This window comes from Takifugu rubripes, chromosome 13 (assembly GCF_901000725.2).
Source record: "Takifugu rubripes chromosome 13, fTakRub1.2, whole genome shotgun sequence".
NCBI lineage: Eukaryota > Metazoa > Chordata > Actinopteri > Tetraodontiformes > Tetraodontidae > Takifugu > Takifugu rubripes.
Window position 1 is genome coordinate 8,905,819 of NC_042297.1, and position 12,614 is coordinate 8,918,432.

General features: G+C 42.4%; 1 long non-coding RNA gene across 1 annotated transcript; it reads right to left on the bottom strand.

Moving 5' to 3' along the window:
- Positions 1–531: 531 nt before the first annotated feature.
- Positions 532–12,584, bottom strand: LOC115252077 (uncharacterized). The gene is made up of 3 exons (XR_003890514.1): positions 10,950–12,584; positions 5,006–5,155; positions 532–2,341 (listed from the first exon to the last, which is right to left on the bottom strand). It is a non-coding gene; the product is annotated as an uncharacterized lncRNA (long non-coding RNA).
- Between the last annotated feature and the right edge of the window lie 30 nt (positions 12,585–12,614).

Here is a 12,614-nt window from a genome sequence, read left to right on the forward strand (position 1 = left end):
CAAACCTAATCCGGTTTGAGCAGCCGCTGTGTTGTGGTGTCCTCGCCATGTGTGTGTGCGTGTTTCTCTTGTAACGCAGCTTAGGTTTCAGGAAGTTTCAGGTCAGTCATCACAGATGGGGGGGCGGCAGCAGAGCAAAAACAAAGGCTCTGATAGCGCCGATAATGGGAACGTGTTAGACGGACTTTCACTGAGATAAAAAAAAAAGATGCGATTGAGTTGAGCAGGTGGAGAAAGCTAAATAAACATTTAAAAACATTTTCATTCATCGTGCTCAGCAGGCGTTTGCCTGAAAAAAACAAGGTCACCAAAAAAAAAGTACTCATCTCTGAGGTATTAGAGAGCTCAAAAGGGGAGCTCTGCATTTGAAGGAGCAGAATAAGGTGCAATTAGATCCAATGGGAAAAAGTCCGTATTTTGTCACAGAGCTCCTTTCAGCTTTCACCTCGTGATCAGAAGCATCATTTAGACAAAGAACAAAAGATGGCAAATTTTTTGGGTAGGAGAAAAAGGGAGGGGGGGGGGGCTATGTAGTGAGTTGCAAGAGTGGAAGTGAGTGAGATGGCGTGCCAAAAGGAGCCCATTGGTGTGGGCTACAGTTTGCAGCGCGTTACAGCTGAGATCTGTGAATACAGATCAGGCGAGATGTGAGGGAATTTTACAGCAGGTATTGTCTGTCACTCACCCCGTCTGTCTGTGTGATCACTGCCTCCGCAGCGGCTGCTTCATCTCACACACACGCACACGCACACGCACACACGCATGCACTCCTCCCCTAGTGCTACCAAAGGGGACCTGGCGCTGGGGTGTGCCCTTGCCAAAAAGTGACAGGTGCTCCAATAGGAAATCCAAAAATCAAAGGCCCATTATTCCCATTATATGTTCTGATATGGAGCTTATGTCTGGCTTTCTGGAAGTTACTGATATTTGGAGTTCACTTATTATACAGCGGAATTCAATTCAGCTTGGCAGCTTTTTGTTTTGTGTGTATTATTTTTATAATTATTATTATTGTCAGGTTTTTTTAGACAACCTTTCCCAAATGGGAGTAACAGTTTTCCAAACACGTCTGGGTAGCCTACAGCCCTGTAACACCTGCTGTGAGATATGCCTGCAGTGCACTAAACAGAGCTCAACAGCAAAACACACCTTTAACATCCAGAGGCACGCTTAAAAAGAACACATTCAAGGTTGTAATTACTTGTTTTGATACTACAGTTCAGCTTAAAATGTCTGTGACATTAAAGTTGCTGGAGTGTAGATCTTTTTATTTCGCATTACAATCCTTTTCCTTGTCCTCTTCTTTGCCTCCTACTTCAGACTTTATGTTTGAAATAACTTTTCATGCTGCTATTTGGGAGAAAACCAGACACATTAACATGGTCAAAAGCAGGATATTAGGAGAAGATTGCTGAACTAATCTTCGCTCCAGTGTTTTAAAAAACAGATGCTAGAAGAAAACAAATAAGGGTGGAGGAGCATGAATACTCACAATCATTATGGACATGGGCATTTAGCTTAAACAAGTGTTTGTTTTTACATGGGAGTGTCGCTGCTGGTTCTGGGAATCGTTATAGAGAAAATGCACCAAAAGCTGCCTTGATTCTTCCGTCGTGGTGTTGCGTGAATGGGAGCGGGCCTGCAGCCTCAATCAGCTAAGTGTAGCAAGCAGCTGTTGTGTGGTGGATGAAGTGTGTCGTTAATTCCGTAAATATAGCTTTCCTTGTGTGCCTGAGAATCAACCGCTAAGGCCACATTGAGACCAGATGAGCGAAAGACTTTGCCAACGTCTGGTAAACTGGGCAAAGCTGCAAAAATGACAGAGCAGGGTGGAAATTTAAATGTTTCCTTTGAGGGACCTCGTTTTATTCCTTTTGAGAAGACCCAGCGACAAGGGCGCCAACCTTTCAACAATGATTGGGGATGTAACGGAAAACGAGGCAGCATTTTAAACAAATAGAAGTTATTGTTGTCTGCGCTTGTACAGTTGTAACTCATTTTAACCCAACAACAATGGAGCATTTAAAAAAAAGAAAGTTGTGCTCATTCAGGAGCAGGGCAGCATTCAAACTGATGGTTTAGCACTTGCATTGTTCCGTAAAGTTGAGGCAAAGAGGTAACAACATTTTGGCTCTTCTTTTATGGCCTATCAATAATCTTTTTCTGACACATTATTTTCAGGGCTGGAGGAAAATAGGGAGCAGCACGGTCAGTGGTTCACCACAAAGACTTCTGGGAGCTGGCGGGAGCAGCGTGTGTAGGCGATGCAGCCGCCCTGGGACCCTGCCAGGATGTCTTTTTGACCAAGCTGCTGGAGCGTTGACCAAGCTGCACACAGCCTCTAGGAAGAAAAACAACACACAAAGGCAATTAGATGACATGATTGTCATGAAGATGGTGACTGTTTTTTTTTTCTTGTTTTTTTGGAAGTTTGAATTCAGGGTTGTATCACAGCTGCTTTGCAGCATTTCATGTGTTTAAGTGAGTCCAGTTAAATGTTCCTGAATATACAGACTCTTTTTTCCACTCTCTCCATCCATTTTATGTTTCATTTTCCTTCATTACTGCTTCTTTTCCCATGATGACCATCTTGCTGGTGTGAGGAGTTTAACACTCCCAGTCCCTCTAAATTCAGCACAGCTAAGGCTTTTGGGGAAATTAAATAACCTCAGGATTGAGCTACTTTAGGAAGTGCAATTAACATATTTGCCTCCAGAGGAAAATATTGCCTGAAGTTGAATGGACGGTAATTTTACGCATGGATTTTTCCTCCCCATTCTAATTCTCAGAGATTTGAATAATCTGTAGAATTTGTTGTACAGAACAAGGAGTTTTAGCGTTTTGTACCGAAGCCGAGGTGGTTTGACTATCACTGGGAACTTAAGACAAATACTGTAACAGAGTTGTTCTAAGAGTTGCATGTTTGATGAGTTAATTAAACATGACTCACTCGTCCCACTCCTAAGTCATCTGTTTTGAGTTTAATGCTCTAATGTATCATTCCCAGGGAAGGATCCAAGTTTGGAATGATAAATTGTGTTTGTGGTGGCCTTTCATGGTACATTGTATTTTGACAGCAACTATGTTTGACCACCATGATTTTGGACAACTTTCCTGCCTGATGGCATCCTTATAAGATTCTCTAGCCATGACTGGCTAATCCAAGTTATCCATTTTGGTTTGAGCCATATATTACACTTCTAAAATGATCTTCTAACTCCAGAGATAGAATGGTTTAATTACCTCCTCTGCATTGCCACTTTCTCCACCCTTTTCTACACGCACATAAAACCGGAGGTCAAATTCAAGTTCCACTGTTGGTCTACCTTCTCCAGCTCTTTGTCTAAATCCCACCGTGTGCAGAGATCAAAGTCCTCAAATGTTGGGATAACCGTTATTACTTCTCATTAGTGTGTAACCTGATGCGCACTTACAAGCCCCAACAGTTGCTGCCGTCAGCTGCTGATGCCTCAAAATGGTCCGCCCCGTCAATGAGGGAGTCTGACCAGGCAATGAAGCGTTTCCAGAGTCTAGCCTTGTGTGGCTTAGCATGAAACCCATTCGCATTGTCACCTCTATGTCCCAAACCAAAAGGGACTGTTAAAAATGTCTCCAATGCCTTGGCTGACATCCGCGGCTACAGACCATTAAGGTTCTGCAGTCTCGAACACACCATTGGAGTCATTAAATGCAGTGTGTAATTAAAGTTGGAATAAACAAAGGCTTTTCCCCAGGTCTTTTATTTTTCCTTCACACTAGCTCTTTCTCTCTCCATTCCTCTTTTTCTTCCTGGGACGCAGGGAGAACGTTGACATGCAAGAGACTAAATTCTCATTGGCTCCTGTGGTGGTGGCAGGCATGGACGAAGGCCCTCGGCCTAATTAGAAAACTAAATACTCTGAGTAATGCCGAGCCCTCGGGAATACAACTGCCATATCTCTTACACATGTGATGTAGAAGGACCGGGAATGCCACTGGGGTGTCTTGCTGAAATATCCTGTGCAATTCTCCTTTGCACAGCTGTCCACACAGGCTCATGCACTTAAGACAGGCTCACTTTCATAGTTAAAATAGAAATTTGTGTCCTAAGTGCTGCAGCACAGCCAATGCTTAATATTTAATTCCCCTGGGTGCTAATTATGGTTGAGTACTGGCAACACGGATTCCCTTTTTTCACTCCACATAACAACTGTAAAAGCAATTTAAGCATTTTTCAATTAATTAAACACACAGTCTTCCAGTAACCTCTTGTCATTTTGCCCTCCAGGACCATAGCTAATTTGTGTAGAGTAAAAAAGGGGAAGGGATGGGGGTTGGTTCTGTTTTCATCATGGCAAAATGCTGCTACAAAGGAATTAAATGGGAAGACACTTAATTTTCATAAGGATTTTAAAAAGATCACACACTATCATTATTTGAAGAAAAAAAGTTGTATTCTCAGTGTAGTTTTGAATGTTCTGAACCTACATATCAGATGATTGTAACCATGAGCAACCAGCCTCCATTATGTTATCAAAGCTGCGAGAGATAGTCTGGCTATGGAACTAATCCCTGATGTATTTTTAGTCACAATTGACTGATGAAGTGAAATTACTACATCAGTGATAAAACGAGCCACTCTGAAAAGCCTTTATAAGATCATGCAGCAGCCAAATGAGCACTTTAAGCTACTGCAAGTCTAAATGAATTTGTACAACAGTGGTGAAGCGGCACAGCAATATGGTGGCGAGTGGCGACATTTAGATAAGGATACATAATGGGTCTATAATATGCTGAAATGATGGTTTATGCCTTTTGCTCAATGTATTTGTTACTTATGATAGATTTGTGCTATATGTACGCATGTGTGTGTGGGAGGGTGTGGATGTGTGTGTTTGCATGTCATTAGGAGAGGTGATGGCACACCCAACCTCCTATAAAGGCCCCTGTCATTGCAAAAGATCAGAAGCAGTCTGTGAAATCCAACTAATAGTCATTACGGGATCCAGGGGCCTGCACACACTACCTGCTTGCCAAGGAGGCTCCCTCACACTTCATATTTGCATTGTGTCATCTTATCAGCAGTCACCCAGACAGAGGACAGATCACACTCCAGACGACTGACAGCTGCATTGCTAATATGAGTAAATAGGGCTGAGGGTGAGGAGCGAGCAACCTGCCAGAGGACAGAAAAAAAAAAGAGAAACAAAAATCACAAATTATACAACAGCACCAGGATGGTATTATTTTTTCCTAATGTAAAATTAATGTCCAAAGCCTTTGTAGATCCCCCCCTTCTGTTCAGAGTGTCGAGGAAGGGTGAATGAACTCTTAGAACCCCGTGTGCTCAGTCACTTCTGGGCCTGTGCAGTCAATAAGGCTATTTCTGATCTCCGGATGGCTAGGGTTTCAAAGCCTGTTTAACTGGGCTCCCACAAAGCCGGAAGCACCAACCTTAGCTCAGTCCTCTCCCTCTCTGCCTTTCTCCCTGTCCGTCACCCTCTCTAAATATTGAGGGAGAGCTCAGTTTGACACCCCCCACCCCTCTCCCCCCTCCCCTCCGATTCTCCTGAGTCAAAAAAGGAAAAAGGGAGGGAGACAGCAGAGATGGAAAGGAGGGGGGTGTAATGGCAGCGGTGGTTGTGGTAGTGGTGTTGGCGGGGGTGGTGTGTCTGTCGGTGTGTGGGGGGAATCCGTCCCCTTCCACATGCACGGCAGTGAGGAAAGACAGGGAAGCGCAGGGTCAGGGCTCCCGGTGCTAAGCTGTGAAAGGCAAACGTTTGGCAGAGTAATTACACGCCGCACTGCTCTGGGAGTGATTAGTGATAGTTGTCTGTTTGAAGCGTTTGGAGCTCCCAGCCTTTATGGGCCACGCTTGCCTCCGCTTCACTTAATGTTTAGATTGCATTTGCATGAGGAAGAGGGCTGCACATGTCAATATAGCCAATAAAGCTCAGGCGCGTGGCATGTGTTGGTGTTTGTGGCGATGTCTGGGGTAGGAGGGAGGACCGATACATGAAGATTGGCATGAAAAAAACAACACAGTGAAATTTCCTATGTGTAACTCGCATTTGGCATATTAGTAAAACTAAGGTATAAAAATTCACCTTCAAAGTATTGTTGAAAACTAAAATATCAATATAAAACCCTGGTTTAAACTGCGTAAAATTAAATAAAAATTTAATAAATGGAAAAAATATTTCCCAGCCTTACACAATATATGAACAAGTATGATACAGTAGTATTAGATAAATGCACATTATTAACATTTGCATGCATTCCTTGTTTGGGGTATATTATAGTTATGCATCAAATGTTTATACTGGTTATACTGTAGAATGCCAACATGCTTTGATCAGGTTTTAAAACATATATTAAATATGTGGACAAAGCCTTGCTTTTTACTGTGCTAAGCAGAATCACCACTTCCTGGATGTAATTCCTCCACTTGGCTGACCAAAATCTTGTTCAGCCTCAGGTCAGGTGACAATGTGGCGCATGGCAGTCACCGCGCTCAGGTGGTGCGGCCCAGGCTGCCAGCCTTTGATGTTCTTGCTGTGTTAATATTGGCAGGCATCATTGTCCCAGTGCAGATGCAGATGTGCCCACAAGCTGGAAGGTGAATGGCAACACTCTGGTAATGTGTCCAGTTGTACAGCAAAGCCCAGAGGGCGTGGCAAGGGTGTGGGGAGGAGGTGTAAACAAAAGAAACAGACGGATACAAGGTAGAAGACATGTGGGATTAGGAAATGAATGCTGTTAGCATCCGGGATATGAAGTCTTCTCTTTATCAACAAACACCTCTAATTATCCAACTGAGCTTTTCTGATCTTCAGAACAGATATTAACAATGACTGTTTTCTTTAATACAAAAGATTTTGTCATCTTGCTTTCTTTGGGGGCTTACAAAATACATCAACAAATCAGGACAGGGTGTAGCAAAAGGATGATAGGCGTCACATTTTTAAACACTTTAACCACCTAATCCCAACACAAGGGCCGACTTTGTCACAGGTTGGAGAGATGTGTGGCCAAGCAAAGGAGAAACAAACACAGGCACAGACAGAAGAGGAAATACCTCAGGGACTTTCTTGGATTGAGGAAGAGGTAAGATAGTACCTGCAATGCAATCCCTTCCAAATCTGCACCAGGTGTTGGGCATTAAGGGGAGCATCTCCGATTTGGCTTTCTGCATCTGGCTCAATCACCCAGGGCAGTGAGCGTCAGGACATAACTAATACTCCAGACGGAAAGCAGAAAAGAGAAGGGGGAGGAGGAGTAGGAAGACCTGAGACTCAACAATAGTGCACAGAATAAGTTTTTGGCCCGGGCAAATTTAAATATACACCATGTCTAATAAAAAGGCCCTATTGCAGATGTAATTTTATTATTTTGCCATGATTCTCTTCAGTGTTTGACATTTAAATATTCAATTACATATGAAATGAGTCTACTGAGAATACAGTACAAAGGGAAGACAATAAAATATGGGAAGCAGAGCTGAACACTTTGGGTTTTAATGAGTTAAGATAGATTTAAAATAACATTACACTGTATCCCATTGAGATATCCAGTTAACTACAAAGACAACTGAGCACTGACTGTTCATAACACAAAGAAAACAAAGAGAGAAGAAGCTTAGCTTGATATAAATATCACATTCTCAATCACAAAGGCGAGGTCTAAATTGAACCCCTGACAGAAAGTATATTTTAGACAAGTGGGCTCTTTGTATCTGAAATTGCCCTAAAAGAAAAACAGTGAAATACTTCAGCACCCAGCAAGAGGGGGTCACGGTGCCATGCTGGCATCATTGTTGCCATAGATTATACATGACACCCCACATAAAAGGTTATGATGGTACGATGTTTAAATGAGGCATCGGAGAGGGAATTTAAAGCCTTGACAGTGGGAGATGCCCAGTGCAACTGGTTCTGGACTGTATGCAGAGTGGGGGTAGGGGGGGGGGAATCTTCAAATTAAAGAAAAAAGCTCATTTTAAAACAAACGGCTGATGAGGTTTCAAAGTACGGGGATATAACATCAAAGTCAGCTCTGACAAAAAAACAAACAAAAAAAAACGCAACAATGCGGCAGCGGACTGTGCGACAGAACATAATATTCCTCCTCCTCTTCCTCCTCCTCACCCCTGAGCAGTCCCATCTGATTACAGTGCAGTGCACCCCAAATCAACCCCTCAGTCCCGTCTCGTGCTGCCGTGAGTGGGAGTCGGAACACAAGGTGTCAAAGTTGCCCACGAGGCAAGATGATGCTGTTGAGCGAAATCCCTCATTTGGGGAACAAAAGAACGCAGTAAGGGGTTAGCGAAGGTTTGCTTGATGGGGTTGCTGTCCCAACTATGACAACCAAGGCAGAGACTGCATGTCTAATGAAGGCCAGGCGACGTATCGTTTACAGTCTCGCTCAGCAGAAGCCCTGTGCACGTCCGTCTCCAGCCACAGAGTTTGCCCTCTACTTAAGGCAACAAGAGTCAGGCTCAGCATTACAAGCCTATTAAAAGATACTTTTAATTATTCCCTCCTCTCCTGGGATCACTTCTTCCATGAACTTCATGTTTCTTTGGCATGTGCACTTAGGAGTGGCACCAACAGAAGCATGTGTTGTTTTCTCCCTCCAATTAAAGGCCATGTTGACAGATTAAGGCTGCTTCTGGTTTGTGCTCCACTAATGCATTTAAAGGAAGATGATGAACGTAAGGGGAGGGGTGGGGGGGGGTCAAAGCCAGAGAGGGAGAGAAAGAGAGAGAGAGAGAGCATGCATATGAACCCTGAGGGATTAATGTGTTTACATTACCTGGGCTGTGATCTATCACCAACCTCGTCAGCTTCTATTATGCATCACATACATAAGTGAGCAAAAGACCTGGGCGCTCCTGCAACTCACTCATACTATTTCAATTCTATAAAGTCAGTGCAAAGATCTAGTACATGGCTCCCACACTGTGGTTTAGCATTCTGGTAGTCTTTTGATTTGTATGTTGTATCACTTTACCTTCACACAAGCATTGCACGGGTGCCTCCTACTTGCCCCCGAGAGCTTTAAGCAGTATGGAATTTAGATGATTACCATATGGCACCTAGAACACCTTCAACACAAACATGCTATTGATCCATCGGTCTGCTCAGGAAATAGTGTGACACGTGGAAAATGAATCATATAATACAGATTAACAGCAGTAAGAAGGATTCTAGAATATATATGTAGATTCATCCTCAACCTTGTTCACTGTATGGGGTTTATCTTGTCCCAGCTGTGAAATAATAAGTTGCATCGCGACATGCTGACAGGGTAGTGTGTAGCAGGGCCCCTGGAAAACCTCCAGTCACACTCAAGCTTCATTATATCTAATCAATATTCATTTAGTCACTGAGCTTATTGACTCGTTTCTGAAATAATATTAGAGGTCATTTATCTTGTCATGGGGTGGGGAGAATCATCCCTTTTCCACCACGTGCCATTTGGAAACTGGCAGTATAAGTCGCGTCCATGCCCCAGTGATACAACTGTAAATAAGTATTTTTGATAAAACACTGGAAAATCAATGGGTGCTTCCTGCGAGCCATCTGAAGCAAATCAATCATGATCCGCACAGCTGGCAGCGAGACGGGGGAGGAATGGCGTGGCAGTGTGAGAAGGGGTGCAGTCTTTGCCTGATACCTTTCATTTCGGAATCACTTCTCATAATAGGGTCATCATTTCATCACTTAGCCTATCCGCAGCCCTGCCACTCAGCCTTGAGGGGATCATGGGGTGTATGGAGACAAGGGGGGGGGGGGTAGACAGCACCATCAGGAGTAAACCGAACACACATGCACACGGTCCATACATCTTCATTCAGGTCAATAAAAGAAAAGGAGATCACATGAGCTGAAAAAGGAAATCTGAAAATAGACTTGCACTCTCTCATCAAGGCCACATTAGTTATTTGAGCTTTGACATTTTATTTTTTTGTGATTTTTAAAATAATCAATATCATATTAGGATTAAACGATACACATAATATTATAAGAAAAAAATACAAATTTGACTAAAAACACAAGTAGACCTACTGCTGAAACCAAAAGATTGCCATGGTGCAATAAAAACATTACAAGATTAAATGTATTCCCTTTTACAAAATTTACTTTTTAAATATATATATATATATCAGCATAACTGTAAATTCTTATTTTAATGCACTTTACAAAAAAGTAAAATCAAAAAATACTAAACATTGCATGTATGTATTAGCCTAATGCTGTAATTCCAGAACAATGGCTAATGATGACAGTTGTTTAGGCAACTATTTTAAGCATATTAAAACACAGTGCACATGTGTTTAATCATTTAATAGTCCCACTTCACAACAACAAAAAAGAGAGGGAAAAAAAGCAAGGTCAAAAATAAATTACATCCATTATTTGCAGCGGATCTCCCCAAAGCATTTGGAGCGAAAACTGTTTTGAATTTCAATTGGCTTCCAAGTGGCAAAAGCCCTCAGCTAATACATCAAAGAAAAATTGGTGTCAACTAATCGGTTTAGGACACAGATTTAAAATGGTTAAAAATCCCATGAATACTTCAAGCATTTTTCCCGGTGAGCCACTACAGGCTTGAGAGCGCAGCGGCTGACCTTGCGTGCTCCAGAAACCTGTCCGCCTCTCGACGTTAACTGACTGTTTAACTCACCCATTCACGCAATTAGTCCGCCTCAACGCATAATGTTGTGTAATAATATCCTGTATATCCAATTTAGATTACACTTGCTCCCTCAGGCATTTCAAGTGGCGTGCATCATCTTTCATTCCCTTCTTCCATGCCGCGTAAAACCGTTTAGTATGCGTAAAGCGCGAGTTATATATTCTCAGGAAATACCAAAAATGAATGGTATATTCACACGGGTCACAGCGCGGTACTTTTACGCAATAAAAACACATTTTGAAAGCGCTGTTTAACAAAACTATACTCACCTACACATCCTCCTTTATCAATGCAGAGAAATGGGAGCAGTTGCCATTATCTACTCCTATTATAGGCTCCGTCGGCTCACTGAACGTCCTCCAACCCCGCAGAACAAGCCGGTTAAAAGCGCTAAAAGCGTTAAAGCGCACGCGAAGCGCGTCTTTCATCGAGCAAATACAGTATTTAAAATAAGCAATTCCACAAATGATTCTATTCCTAAAAGGCAGGACAGATGGTGGAGTGTGGTGACAGGCTTTCTTTTTTTGATTTGATGATTTTATGATGTGTCAGTCTGATAAATGACGCTCTGTAATGGTTTTGATCGCGTCTTTAACTTGACAACTTTCAGTACCCGCGGATCCAGGTAGTTGTCCTCGTCCGGCGAAAAGTTCCGGCAATTGGCTGGTTTGTCTGCTCAACAGGAGACTCTGCAACCAGTTCTCATCGTATCACTGACATCTGATTTGGTGAAACAGTGGGGTCGCTTTGTGTATTCATCATTATTTCTTTAATTTCCCTCTTTCTCTCTCTCTCCTTTTTGGAAGTGTGCGCCTATGCTCTCACTCCACCAGCGTCATCTCTCTTCTCTCGAGAGATTTTCAGAACGTGTTAAAAAAAAGAAAAGAAAACACGTGACAGCGTGTGCACACACTCTTTAGCAGCGCCTACAGCGATCCCTTTCGGTTTATCTGAGACTTGAACTGCAAAGTCAATCAGCAGAAGAAGAAGATTGGCTGTAAATGATCTCATTTTCAAATTTGTAAAACAAGAGAATAATTTGAAAACGCATAAAACGATACTCTTGTTTATAGTGTAGTTTAATGCTGTGGAAATATTACAAAATTAAACAGGCCTGACGCACACGCAAACCCTCGTATTTATAATATATATGTATATAATTTGAGAGATATCTGAAGCCATTTGAATATAAAATTGGGTCGATAACAGAAGCATATTAAATAAATCTGCCCATATATTTCAGCACTGAAACGTATCTGCGGTGATCAAATGAGATTATATCCACTGGTCCAGGCGGATTTGGTGTAGTTGGCACTAATCTGCTCTGGCTTGAGGGTTTATGACTTCATGAGAGTAAGTATCTGACTGGTTTATTCTAGGATCTGTTGCAAAAACTATTTACCGCCGCCTGCAGTAAATCCTTCAAACACAAGTGAGACGCAGAAAAAACATATTGTCACGATTTGAGCAAATATTTCTCACAAAGTTATTAGACACACACACAAAAACTACACATTACTAAGAATTGTGCCACTTTATTGTCTTACTTTTAATTGTCATATCTTACCAAAACAATATTCGTCTGGCGTTAGAATGTCGACGTGAACAATTGGATAATCCATTGCAAACTCCCTTTGCGGATTTTAACTGACGGCGCACGAAGATCACCATTCTTTTGATTTAAAACGCGTATTTAAAAAGAGCTTTTTTACGCGCAGAGAAGCAGTAAAAGGAGAGCAGAGTGGCGTGGCTGTTTCCTGCTGGTATCTCAGCCAATATCCAGGGATATCAGCCGATTAGTTATTGATCAAGTGTGAAAGTGACGGCTTTGAATTAAAAGAGAGGAGGAAAAAAGACTTGTGAGTTGACAGACTCGCGTGATGTCGCCATCCAAAGGGGGGCTCCTAGACGCACTTGAGACTTAAGAGCAACGA